This window comes from Mesoplodon bidens, assembly GCF_964165515.1.
Source record: "Mesoplodon bidens genome assembly, chromosome: Y".
Taxonomy (NCBI): Eukaryota; Metazoa; Chordata; class Mammalia; order Artiodactyla; family Ziphiidae; genus Mesoplodon; species Mesoplodon bidens.
In genome coordinates, this window is record NC_138180.1 from 16,926,694 (window position 1) to 16,938,816 (window position 12,123).

Genomic DNA, 12,123 nt, shown 5'->3' on the forward strand with positions numbered 1-12,123 from the left:
GGCACTTTCACTGTGGCACGGCCACCGTGACATCTATCACCATAAGCAATGTAACCATGGGCACTGTCACCATGAACACTGCCACAATGAACAATGTCACTTATGGCACTGTCCACAAGAGAAGTGTCACCATGATCACTGTCACCATGGGCAGGACACCCTGGGTATTGTCACCATGGGCACTGTCACCATGAGCACACTCACCATTTGAGATATCACCTTAGGTACTGTCACTACGGGCACTGTCACCGTGAGCACTTTTACCATGAGCTCTGTCACCCTGGGTATTGTCACCATGGGCACTATCACCTTGAGAGTTGTGAACATGGGCACTCTCACCGTTAGCAATGTCACCATGAATACTGTCACCTTGTGTATTCTCACTATGGGCACTGTCACCGTGAGCACTACACTGTGAGAATTGTGACTATGGGCACTATCACCAACGGCACATTCACTATCGGCACTATCGCCGTGAACACTGTCACCATGAGCACTGTGTCACTGTTGCAGTTTCACCATACACACTATCACTATAAGGACTATCACCGTAAGCAATGTCACCATGGTCAACATCACCATGGGCACTGTCACCATTTTGCACTGCCACCATGTGCAGTGTCACCATGGGCACTTTTACCAAGAGTACTGTCACCATGGGTAATATCATCATGGGCACTGTCACCGTGAAAATGGTCATTATGGTCGCACTCCATGTAAGAACTCTCACCACGGGCACTATCACCATTGGCACTGTCACTGTGGGGTTGACACCAGGAGAACTATCACCATGGGCAATGTTACCATGGGCAGTTTCACCATGAGCACTCTCACTATTGGCATTCTCACCATCGGCACTGTCACCATGGGCATGGTCACCGTGAGCACTGTCACCATGGGCCTTTTCACACTGGGCACTGTCACCATGGGCATTCTCACCATTAGCACTTTCACTATGGGTACTGTCACCAGGGGCACTACCACCATGGGTAATGTTATCAGGGACACTTACCAGGTGAGCACTTTCACCATGGGCACTGTCACCATGAGCACGGTCACCGTGAGCACTGTCACCATGGGCCTTGTCACACTGAGCGCTGTCACCATGGGCACTGTCACCGTGGGCACTATCACAATGGGAAGTAACACCATGGGCTTTGTCAGCCTTGGCACTGTCCCCGTGGGCACTGACACCGTGACATCTATCACCATAAACACTGTAAACCTGGGCACTGTCACCATGAACACTTTCACCATGAGCACTGTCACCATGGGCATGCCACCATGGGCATTGTCACCCTAGGTACACTCACCATAGGTATTATCACTGTGAAAATTGTGACCATGGGCACTCTCACCATGGGCACTATCACCCTGAGCACTGTCACCATGAGTAATGTCACCCTGGGTAATTTCACCATGGGCACTGTCACTGTGAGCAATACACCATAAGAATTGTGACTATGGGCACTGTCACCATGGACACTCTCAGCATGGGAACTATCACCGTGAACACTGTCACCATGAACACTGTTACTGGGTGCAGTGTCACCATGCACACTGTCACTGTAAGGAATATCACTGTAAGGAGAGTCACCTTGAGCAATGTCACCATTGGCACTCTCACCATTTTGCACTGCCACCGTGTGCAGTGTCAACATGGGCAATATCAACATAGGCACTTTCACCATGAGAAATGTGACCATGCGGAATGTCTCTGTGGGCACTGGCACCATGGGAATTGTCACTGTGAGCACTGTCACAACGGGCAGTATCACCATGAGAAATCTCACCATGCTAACTGTCCCCATGGGCACTGTCACCGTGAGAAGTGTCACCATGGGCACTGTCACTGATGGCACTGGCACTAAGGACACTGACATTGTGGGCATTGTAACAATGCCCATTATCACCCTGTGCAGTGTCACCATGGGCACTATCACCATGAGCACTAACAGCATGTGCACTGTCACTATTTAACACTGTCACCAGGTGAACTACCACCATGGGCACTGTCATGATGTGCACTATCACCATGAGCATGGTTACCATGGGCACTGTAACGATGCGCAGTGTCACCATCGGTATTTTCCCCATGGGAAATGCCACCAAGAGCACTGTCACCATTAGCACTGTCACCACGAGCATTGCCACCTTGGGCACCTCTATTATGAGCACTGTCACCATGAGAACTGTCACTATGAGAACTGCCACCATAGGTATTTTCATCATGAGTACTCTCACCATGGGTATTGTCACCATTTGAACTGTCACCATGAGCACTATCACCATGAACACTCTCACTGTGGTCACTGTCACCATGAGCACTGTCTCCATGGGTACTGGCACAATGTGGTCTGGCACCATGAGCCCTTTCACCATGGGCACTATCATTGTGAGCACTCTCACTATGGTAACTGTCACCATGGGCACTGCCACCATAGGCAATGGCGCCATGGGCACTGTCAACATGGGCACTGCCACCATCGGCACTATCACTTTGATCACTGTCACCAAGCGTACTGCAACCATGAGAACTGGCACCGTGTGTATTGTCTGCATGGTTTGTCACCGTGTGCACTGTCACCATGAGAACTGTCAACATGGGCACTGTCACCATTTTTCACTGCCACCATGTGCAATGTCAACATTGGCACTATCACCATGAGAACTGTCACCATGAGTACTGTCCTCATGGGCACTGTCACCAAGGGAACAGCAACCATGTGCACTGTTACCATGGTCACTATCACCATGAGCACTCTCACCATGGGAACTACCAACATGAGCAATGTCATCCTGTGCACTTTCACAATAGGAACTGCTACCATGGGCACTATTAACGTGCGGACTCTCACCATGGGCAATATAACCATGGGCACTGTCACCGTGAGCACTGACACCATCGGCACTGTCACCATGAGCACTATTATTGTGAGCACTACCACCGTGAGCACTCTCACCGTGGACACTGTCACCATGGGCACTGTCAGTGTGAGCACTGTCACTAGGGTTACTGGCACAATGCAGACTGTCACAATGAGCCCTGTCACCATGGACACTATCACCATGAGCACTTTCACCGTGGTCACTGTTACTATGGGTACTGTCACTGTGAGCAATGTCACCATAAGCAATGGCACCATGGGTACTGTCACCATGGGCACCGTCATCATGGGCATTGTCACCATGGGCAGTGTCACCATGGGCACTGCCACCATGGGCACTATCACTGTGAGCACTGAAACCACGGGTACTGCTACCATGAGCACTGTCAGCATGGGTTGTCACCGTGTTCACTGTCACCATTCCTCATATAGAAACCATTGCTGCAGCAGATACAAAACCTCACCACCGAAGAGAGATCAATTCTTTGTCTGACACGTCCGTGCCAGAGACCTCACAAGAGACAAGCCATCTCTACGAGAACTTCAAACCCACCAATTTGGGGTCAGATTAAATGACTTGCTAATGACGCCGAGAAAGTGGTAATAGACCAGGGAGCTACCTTAACACCTGGAAATCTTTTTGTTGCTATGCTTGCTATATTGGCCTGCCAGGTAACTAGGGGAAATGTTTTGGGTAATTCTTATTGGACTTATCTCCCTGATCCACTGATTTTACAAACTGTAGCCTGGGATAATGAGGGTATACCAGTGTCTACTACTATGCCCAGGTTAATGGGAGGAGCCATAAGCTCCTATCCATATAATAAATTTAAACAAAGAATAATTTTATTTTTCAAGGAAAATCAGGGTTCCATCCTATATGTTTTATATTTCCATCAATTAATAATTCTGTAGCCTCTCGTAAGGATGGTTGTATACTGGTTTTTCCTAAAGGACAGCTTACTGCTTCTCCTTCGAGTCAATCTAATAAGAGACTTCTTTGGTCTTTGATTTATCTAGCACCCGGAGAAGATCAAACTTAGAATCAACCTTCCTCTCATTCTTTAAATTTCCTCCTTGTAATCCTCCTTAAAGTATTCATACAGGAATACAGTCATTTATATTACAATCTCCGGAAGACCAATTGGATAGTAACTGGGATGCTGTAGGTACCAATACAGGATTTCCTACATGGAATTATTGTATATATTCTTCAAGAATTGATATTCCCATAGAGGATACCACAAAAAATGTGCATGATTGGAGTAATCCTGATCCATGTAGGATTATAGATCTTATTTACAACATCATGCACGTTAGGATTGGAATAATTCATTCATTCCTGCTTCTATGCTTGTTAATAGATGGCACACTGGAGGATGGGTGCCTCCTATCCTAACTATGGCTCAAGATAATATGTATTATGCACAGACCCAGCTTTGGAAAGCTATTGTTGCACCATCGCCAGTTATTCTTCAAAGACTTAAAAATATGGGCATTTATTCTATGCAGGCTTGTGTGTCAGCACATTATGTATTCTTGGTAGCCCCAAAATATGTGGATCTAAATATTTATCATAATGCTTCTGATTCTACATTTTGGACACATTGCTTTGATTGTATTTTGACAAGTTGTATAAATTCCTCTATGAATGTACAAGTTTTAATGATTCTTGAACGACCACCATATATTATGTTGCCTGTAAAATTGTCCTCTGCCTGGTATGATGATTATGGCTTACAAGTTTTGCATGAAACTGAAGTTTTATTACGTTCAAAAAGATTTGTTTCCGCTTTAATTCTAGGAATATCTACATTTATAGCTGTAATAGCATCATTTTCTCTTTCAATAAGTTCCGTAACTCAACAAGTACATACAGCTCAACATGTAAATGAGCTTTCAAAAAATGTATCTTTAGCTCTGGCTACTCAGGAAGTTATAGACAGAAAGTTAGAAGCAAAGGTGGATGCCTTAGAAGAAACAATTTCACATATAGGGCAAGAATTAACAGCACTCAAAATAAGATTAACTTTGACGTGTCATAAAAAATATAGATGGATTTGTGTTACTCCTCTAAAAGTGAAAGCATCATTATATTCTTGGGAACAAATTCGTACTCATATTATGGAAGTTTGGAACCAAACAACTGTTAGTTTAGACCGTACTAAATTACATCAAGAGATTCATGACATAGGAAATACAAACTTAGATTTATCTCCAGGATAGTCGGCTCAGATTTTTTTTGATAGCATTAAGTCATTTGTGTCACATAAAACCTTATTCTCAATGCTCATTAATGGAGGAATCATTGCAGGAATTGAACTAATTCTGATATTTGTACTTCCAGTCATTGTCAGAATAATTATTAAAAACATCAAACAACTTTTCGGGGAGCTACATACTGCACTTTAAAAAAAATATGAAAAAGTGGGAGATGTTGGAAGCCATCCTGGAGCCATTGCACCATGACAAAATCATGGAACAATAGAAGGCGAAACTGCAAGGCAGCGCCATGCCAGGAAGGTGGACTACAGTTCTGTTGTTATGTTTTATGGAAATAAATTTACATATAGGGGCAATTTTGGGGGATATTGCTCCACGTGAAAGAAAAATTCCTCTAGGACTCCCCCTCCTGAAACTACAACAGATTGGGGAGTACCCACTAAAGCCCTGGGGAAATGGGTAAAGAATTAAGAGCCTGGCACTAAAGCCATGTCTTTATGAAAAACACCCTCTAGTATGGAGTTATGGCCATGGGCCAGAGTTCCTGATAACAGGAAATTTATGGTTCTATTATAAAGGAACATTAATTATAGAAAAGCAAATGACTAGAGCAGAATTGGTTGTTAGGATAGGGAGAAAACACTGTCTCAGTTGGAGGAAACAACAAGAAAGGGCATGCCGGGTATATTGTAAATATTTTCATGGAACCCATGTAAAAGGCTGCCCATGCAAGAAGAGAAATAGGAACAAATAGCTCCAACTTTTACAATTAAAATTATCATATAACTGCTTGGCTTAGTTACTAAGAAATAACCTGTGATTAATGGGAACTTGGGGAAATATCTTAGTAGGACATCTAGAAACTAGGGGATATTTTTTAAAAACAATCTTTATAGAACATTTTGAGGTTTGATTGTGCTAAGACTGTTTAGCCACGTACCTGGTAATGGAATAAACCACAATATATAAACCTGTGATTGTAAACAATAGAAGAAGAATAAAGAATAAAGACGTGAAAAAGAGAAACATGCAATGCTGATACTTTAAGAATTTTAATAGAATTATTTCCTTTGCCGACACTATCCATCCCTCGGGAATCCCTGGACTCAATGGAGCTGGACTCCGTCAAGTGCACATGGTAATACTGCCAATGGTGACAGTGCTCATGGTGATATTGCCCATGGTTGCAGTACCCATGGTGACAGTGCTCAAACTGACAGTGCCCATGGTGGCAGTGTCCACAGTGACCATGCCTATGATGACAGTGCCCAAGGTGACAGTTACCATTGTGACATTGTCTATGGTGACAATGTTCACGGTGAGATTGCCCATGGTGACAGTGACCACGGGAACAATGCTCACGGTGATAGTTCCCATGGTGACATGGCTCACGGTGAGCCTCCGCATTGTGCCAGTGCCCATGGAGACAGTGCTCATAAAGAAAGTGCTCATGGTAACACTGCTAACGGTGACAGTGCCCATGGTGAAAATACCCATGGTGATAGTACTCATCATGAGAGTGCCCCTGGTGGCCATGCCAATGGTGAGAGTGCCCATGGTGAAAGTACTTATGGTGATAGTTCTAACGGTTACAGTGTTCATGGTAATAATGCTCACAGTGGCAGTGCCCACAGTGACAGTGCCCATGGAGAGTGCCGACAGTGACAGTGTCCATGGTGACAGTTATCACGGTTACAGAGCCCATGGTGACAGTTAACATGGTGAGACTGCTCACTGTGATAATACCAATTCTGACAGTGCTCATAGTGCCAAGGCCCATGGCGCCAGTGCCCATTATGACATTGCTCACGGTGATAGTTCTCATGGTGACAGTTCCCATGGTGATATTATCCATGGTGACAGTACTCAATGATAAAGGGCCCATGGTGACAGTGCCCATGGTGATAGTGCACATGGTGGCAGGGCCAAATGGTGACAATGCCCATGGTGATATTACTCATGGTGACATTGCTTACAGTGATAGTCCTTAGGGTGATAGTGCACATGGGGACACTGCACACAGTGACAGTGTTCATGGTGACAGTGCTCATGGTTGCAGTACCCATGGTGACAGTGCTCACAGTGACAGTTCCCATGGTGGCAGTGCCAATGATGACAGGGCCCATGGTGATAATACCCACGGTGACATTGCCTACGGTGACAGTGCTCATGGTGACAGTGCCCATGGTGACAGTGAACACGGTGAGAGTGCTCACAGTGATAGAGCCCATGATGACCGGGCTCATGGTGAAAGTCCTCATTGTAGCAGTGACCATGGTGACAGTGCTCATGGTGATAGTGTTTGCGGTAATAGTGCTAATGGTGACAGTGCAAATGGTGCCAATACCCATGGTGACAGTACTCATATTGAAACTACCCAAGGTGGCAGTGTTCGAGGTGACAGTGTTCTTGGTGTCAGTTCCCATGGGGACAGTACCGATTGTGACACTGCACATTGTGACAGTGCCCATGGTAACTATGCTCACTGTGACAGTGCCCATGTTGAAAATGCCCATGGTGAGAGTATTCATCGTAAAAGTTCCCATGTGGCAATTCTAATAGTGACATTTGTCACAGTGACAGAGCTCATGGTGACACAACAAATGGTGTCAATACCCATGGTGACAGTACTCATAGTGAAAATACCCATGGTGGCAGTTCCCATGGCGACAGTTCTCATGGTAACAGTGCTCATAATAGCAGGGCCCAAGGTGGCAGTGCTCGTACTGACAGTGCTCTTGGTAACATTGTTCACGGAGAGAGTTCTCATGGTGACAGTATCCATGGTGATATTGTGCATGCTGACATTGCTTAAGGTTATAATCCTTGTGTGATAGTGCACATGGTGACAGGGCAAAAGGTGACAATACCCATGGCGACAGTACTCATGGTGAAAATAACCATGGTGGCAGTTCTCATAGTGACAATTCTCAGGGGCACAGTGCTCATAATAGCAGGGCCCAAGGTGGCAGTGGTCGTGGTGACAGTGCTCATGGTGACAGTGCACTTGGTGACAGTCCCCATGGGAACAGAACTGATGGTGAAAATGCACTTTGTGACAGGGCCAATGGTAACCTTGGTCTCGGGGATATTGCACATGGTGAGCATGCCCATGGTGACATTGCCCATGGAGACAAAGCTCAGTGTGAAAATGCTCATGGTGACAGTGCTCATGGTGGAAGTGACCATGGTGACACTGCTCATTGTGGCAGTGCTAATGGTGACAGTGCGGATGATGACAGTACTTGTGGTGATAGAGTTCACAGTGGCTGTGGTCATGGTGATAGTGCTCACGGAGGCAGTGCCCTCAGTGATACTGCTCATGCTGGCAAGGCCCATGATGATAGACGTATGGTGACAGTGCCCACCATCACAGTGCAAAGGTGAGAGAGCTTACAGTGACATACAAACTGGTGACAGTGTCCAAGAAGACAATGGCCACGGTGACAGTGCCCACGGTGACAGTGCCCATGGTAACAGTGCTCATGGTGACACTGTCCATGGTGGCAGTGCCCCTGGTGACAGTATTTATGATGTTGCTGCTCACGGTAGCAGTGTTCATCATTATAATGCTCATGGTGGCAGTGCCCACAGTGACAGTGCCCATGGTGACAGTGCCCATGATGACAGTGCCCATGGTGAAAGTGCTTACCTGGAAAGGGTCCATGATAACAATACCGACGGTGGTAGGGACCCTGGTGACAGTGCCCATAGTGACAGTGCTAATTGTGAGAATGCCCATGGTGACAGCACCCATGTGACAAGGCCCCTGGTGACAGTGCCTACGATGAAACTGCACATGATGTCAGTGCCCATGGCGACAGTGCCCATGGTTACAATGTTCATGGTGACACTGGTCATGGTGGCAGTGCCCCTGGTGACAGTGCACACCATGAGTATGCATATGATGGCCATGCTAATTGTGATAGTGCCCGTGGTGACAGTATTTATGATGATACTGCTCACAGTAGCAGTGTTCAGTGTAATAATGCTCATGGTGGCAGTGCCCACAATGACAGTGCCCATGGACATTGCCAAAAGTGACAGGGCCCATGGTGACACATACCACAGGGAGACTGCTCATGGTGATAGTGCCCATTGTGACAGTGCTCAGAGTGACAAGGCCCATGGCGCCAGGGCCAATCATGTTATTGCTCACGGTGATAGTTGTCATGGTGACAGTGCCCACGGTGATATTACCCATGGTGAGAGTACTCAATGATAAAGTGCCCATTCTGACAGTTCTCATGGTGATACTGCCCATGGTGAGAGTGCACAGGGTGATAATGCCAATGGTGACAATGCTCATGGTGACAGTGCTCATGGTTGCAGTATCCATGGTGACAGTACTGAAACTGACAGTGTCCCTGGTGACAGTGTCCACAGTGATAATGCTCGTGGTGATACTGCCCGTGGTGACACAGTGCTAATGGTGAAATTGCCCTTGGAGAGAGTACCCATGTTGACAGTGCCCCTGGTGACATTCTCATGTTGACAGTGCTCACAGTGATAGTGCCCATGGTGACATTGTGCATGGTAGCAGTGCCTAAGGTGAAAGTGCTGACAGTGACAGTGCCCATGGTGACAGTGTTCATGGTGACATTACAAATGGTGACAATACCCATGGTGACAGTACTCCTGGTGAAAATACCCATTGTGGCATTTCTCATAGTTACCATTCTCATGGGGACAGTGCTCATAATAGAAGTGTGCAAGGTGGCAGTGCTCATGGTGACAGTGCTCTTGGTAATATTGCACACGGTGATAGTTCTCATGGAGACAGGGCCCATGGAGATATTACCCATGGTGACAGTACTCAATGATAAAGTGCCCATGGTGACAGTGCCCAAGGTGATAGTCCACATGGTGCAGTTCAAAATGGTTACAGTGTCCATGGTGACATTGCACATGGTGACATTGCTTAAGGTGATAATCCTTGCGGTGATAGTGCACATGGTGACAGTGCAAATGGTGACAGTAGCCATGGCGACAGTACTCATGGTGAAAATACGCATCATGGCAGTTCTCATAGCGCCAGTTCTCAGGGTGACTGTGCTCATAATATCATGGAACAAGGTGGCAGTGGAAGTGGTGACAGTGCTCATGGTGACAGTGCCCTTGGTGAAAGTTTCCATAGGAACAGTACTGATGGTGACACTGCAATTTGTGACAGAGCCAACGGTAACCTTGCTCGCAGTGATAGTGCACATGGTGAAAGTGCCCAAGGTGACATTTCCCATGGAGACATGGCTCAGTGTGACAGGGTTCATGGTGACAGTGCTCATGGTGGAAGTGCCCATGGTGACACAGGTCATTGTGGCAGTGCACATGAGGACAGTGCCGATGACGACAGTGCTTAAGGTGATAGAGTTCACAGTGGCTGTGCTCATGGTGATAGTGCTCATGGAGGCAGTGCCCTTAGCGACAAAGCTCAAAATGGCAATGCCCAGGTGATAGACGCATGGTGACAGTGTCTACGATCAGAGTGCAGTGGTGAGAGAGCTCACGGTGACAGTGTAAATGCTGACACTGCCCACGAGGACAATGGCCATGGTGGCAGTGCTCATGGTGACAGTGCCCATGATGACAGTGTCCATGGTGCAAGTGCTCAATTGGAAAGGGCCCATGATGTCAATACCCATGGTGGTAGTGCCCCTGGTACAGTATCCATAGTGAAAGAGCTAATGGTGAGAATGCGCATGGTGACAGCACCCATGTGACAAGGCCGCTGGTGACAGTGCCCATGGTGACACTGCCCATGATGTCAGTGCCGATGGTGAGAGTGCCCATGGTTACAGTGCTCATGGTGACATTGCCCATGGTGGCAGTACCCCTGGTGACAGTGCACACCATAAGTATGCGTATGGTGACCGTGCCAATTGGGAAAGTGTCCATGGTGAGAGTATTTATGATGATAGTGCTCACAGTAGCAATGTTCATCATAATAATGCTCACGGTGGCAGTGCCCACAGTAACAGTGACCGTGGACAGTGCCAAAAGTGACAGTGCCAATGGTGAGAGTTCTAAGGGAGACAGTGTCCATCGTGACAGATACCACAGTGAGACTGCTCACGGTGATAGTGCCCATTGTGACAGTGCTCATAGTGACAAGGTCCATGGCGCCAGGGCCAATCATGATATTGCTCACAGTGATAGTTGTCATGGTGAAAATGCCCATGGTGATATTACCCATGGTGAGAGTACTCAATGATAAAGTGCCCATGGTGACAGTGCCTATGGTCATAGTGCACATGATGGCAGTTCAACATGGTGACAGTACCAGTGGTGACATTGCTCATGGTGACATTGCTTAACGTGATAGTACTTGCGGTGATAGAGCGCATGGTAACACTCCTCACCATGACAGTGCTCTTGGTGAAAGTGCACACGGTGACAAACCATACTGACAGTGCACATGGTGACAGTGCCTATGGTGGCAGTGCCCATGGTGACATTGCCCATTGCGACACTTCCCCACAGTGACACTGCACATGATGACAGTGCCCACCGTGAAAGTGCCCACGCTGACGTTGCCTATGGTGACAGTGCTCATGGTGATAGTGCCCATGGTGACAGGGCTCTTGGTGAGAGTCCGAATTGTGCCAGTGCCCATGGTGAAAGTGCTTACGGTGATAGTGCTCACCATAATAATGCTCATGCTGACAGTGTAAATGGTGACAATACCTATGGTGAGGGTACTCATGGTGAAAATACCCATGGTGACAGTTCTCATAGCGAAAGTTCTCATGGTGACAGTGCTCCTAATAGCAGTGCCCAAGGTGGCAGTGACCGTGGTGCCATTGCTAGTGGTGACAGTACACCTGGTGACAGATCCCCTGGGGACATTACCGAAGGTGACTCTGCACATTCTGACATTGCCCATGGTAACGTTGCTCACAGTGATAGTGCACATGGTGACAGTGCCCATGATGGTATTGCACCTGGTGACAGTGTCCATAGTCACAATTCCCATGGTGTAGTCCTCACAGTGACAGAGCCCATGGTGACAATA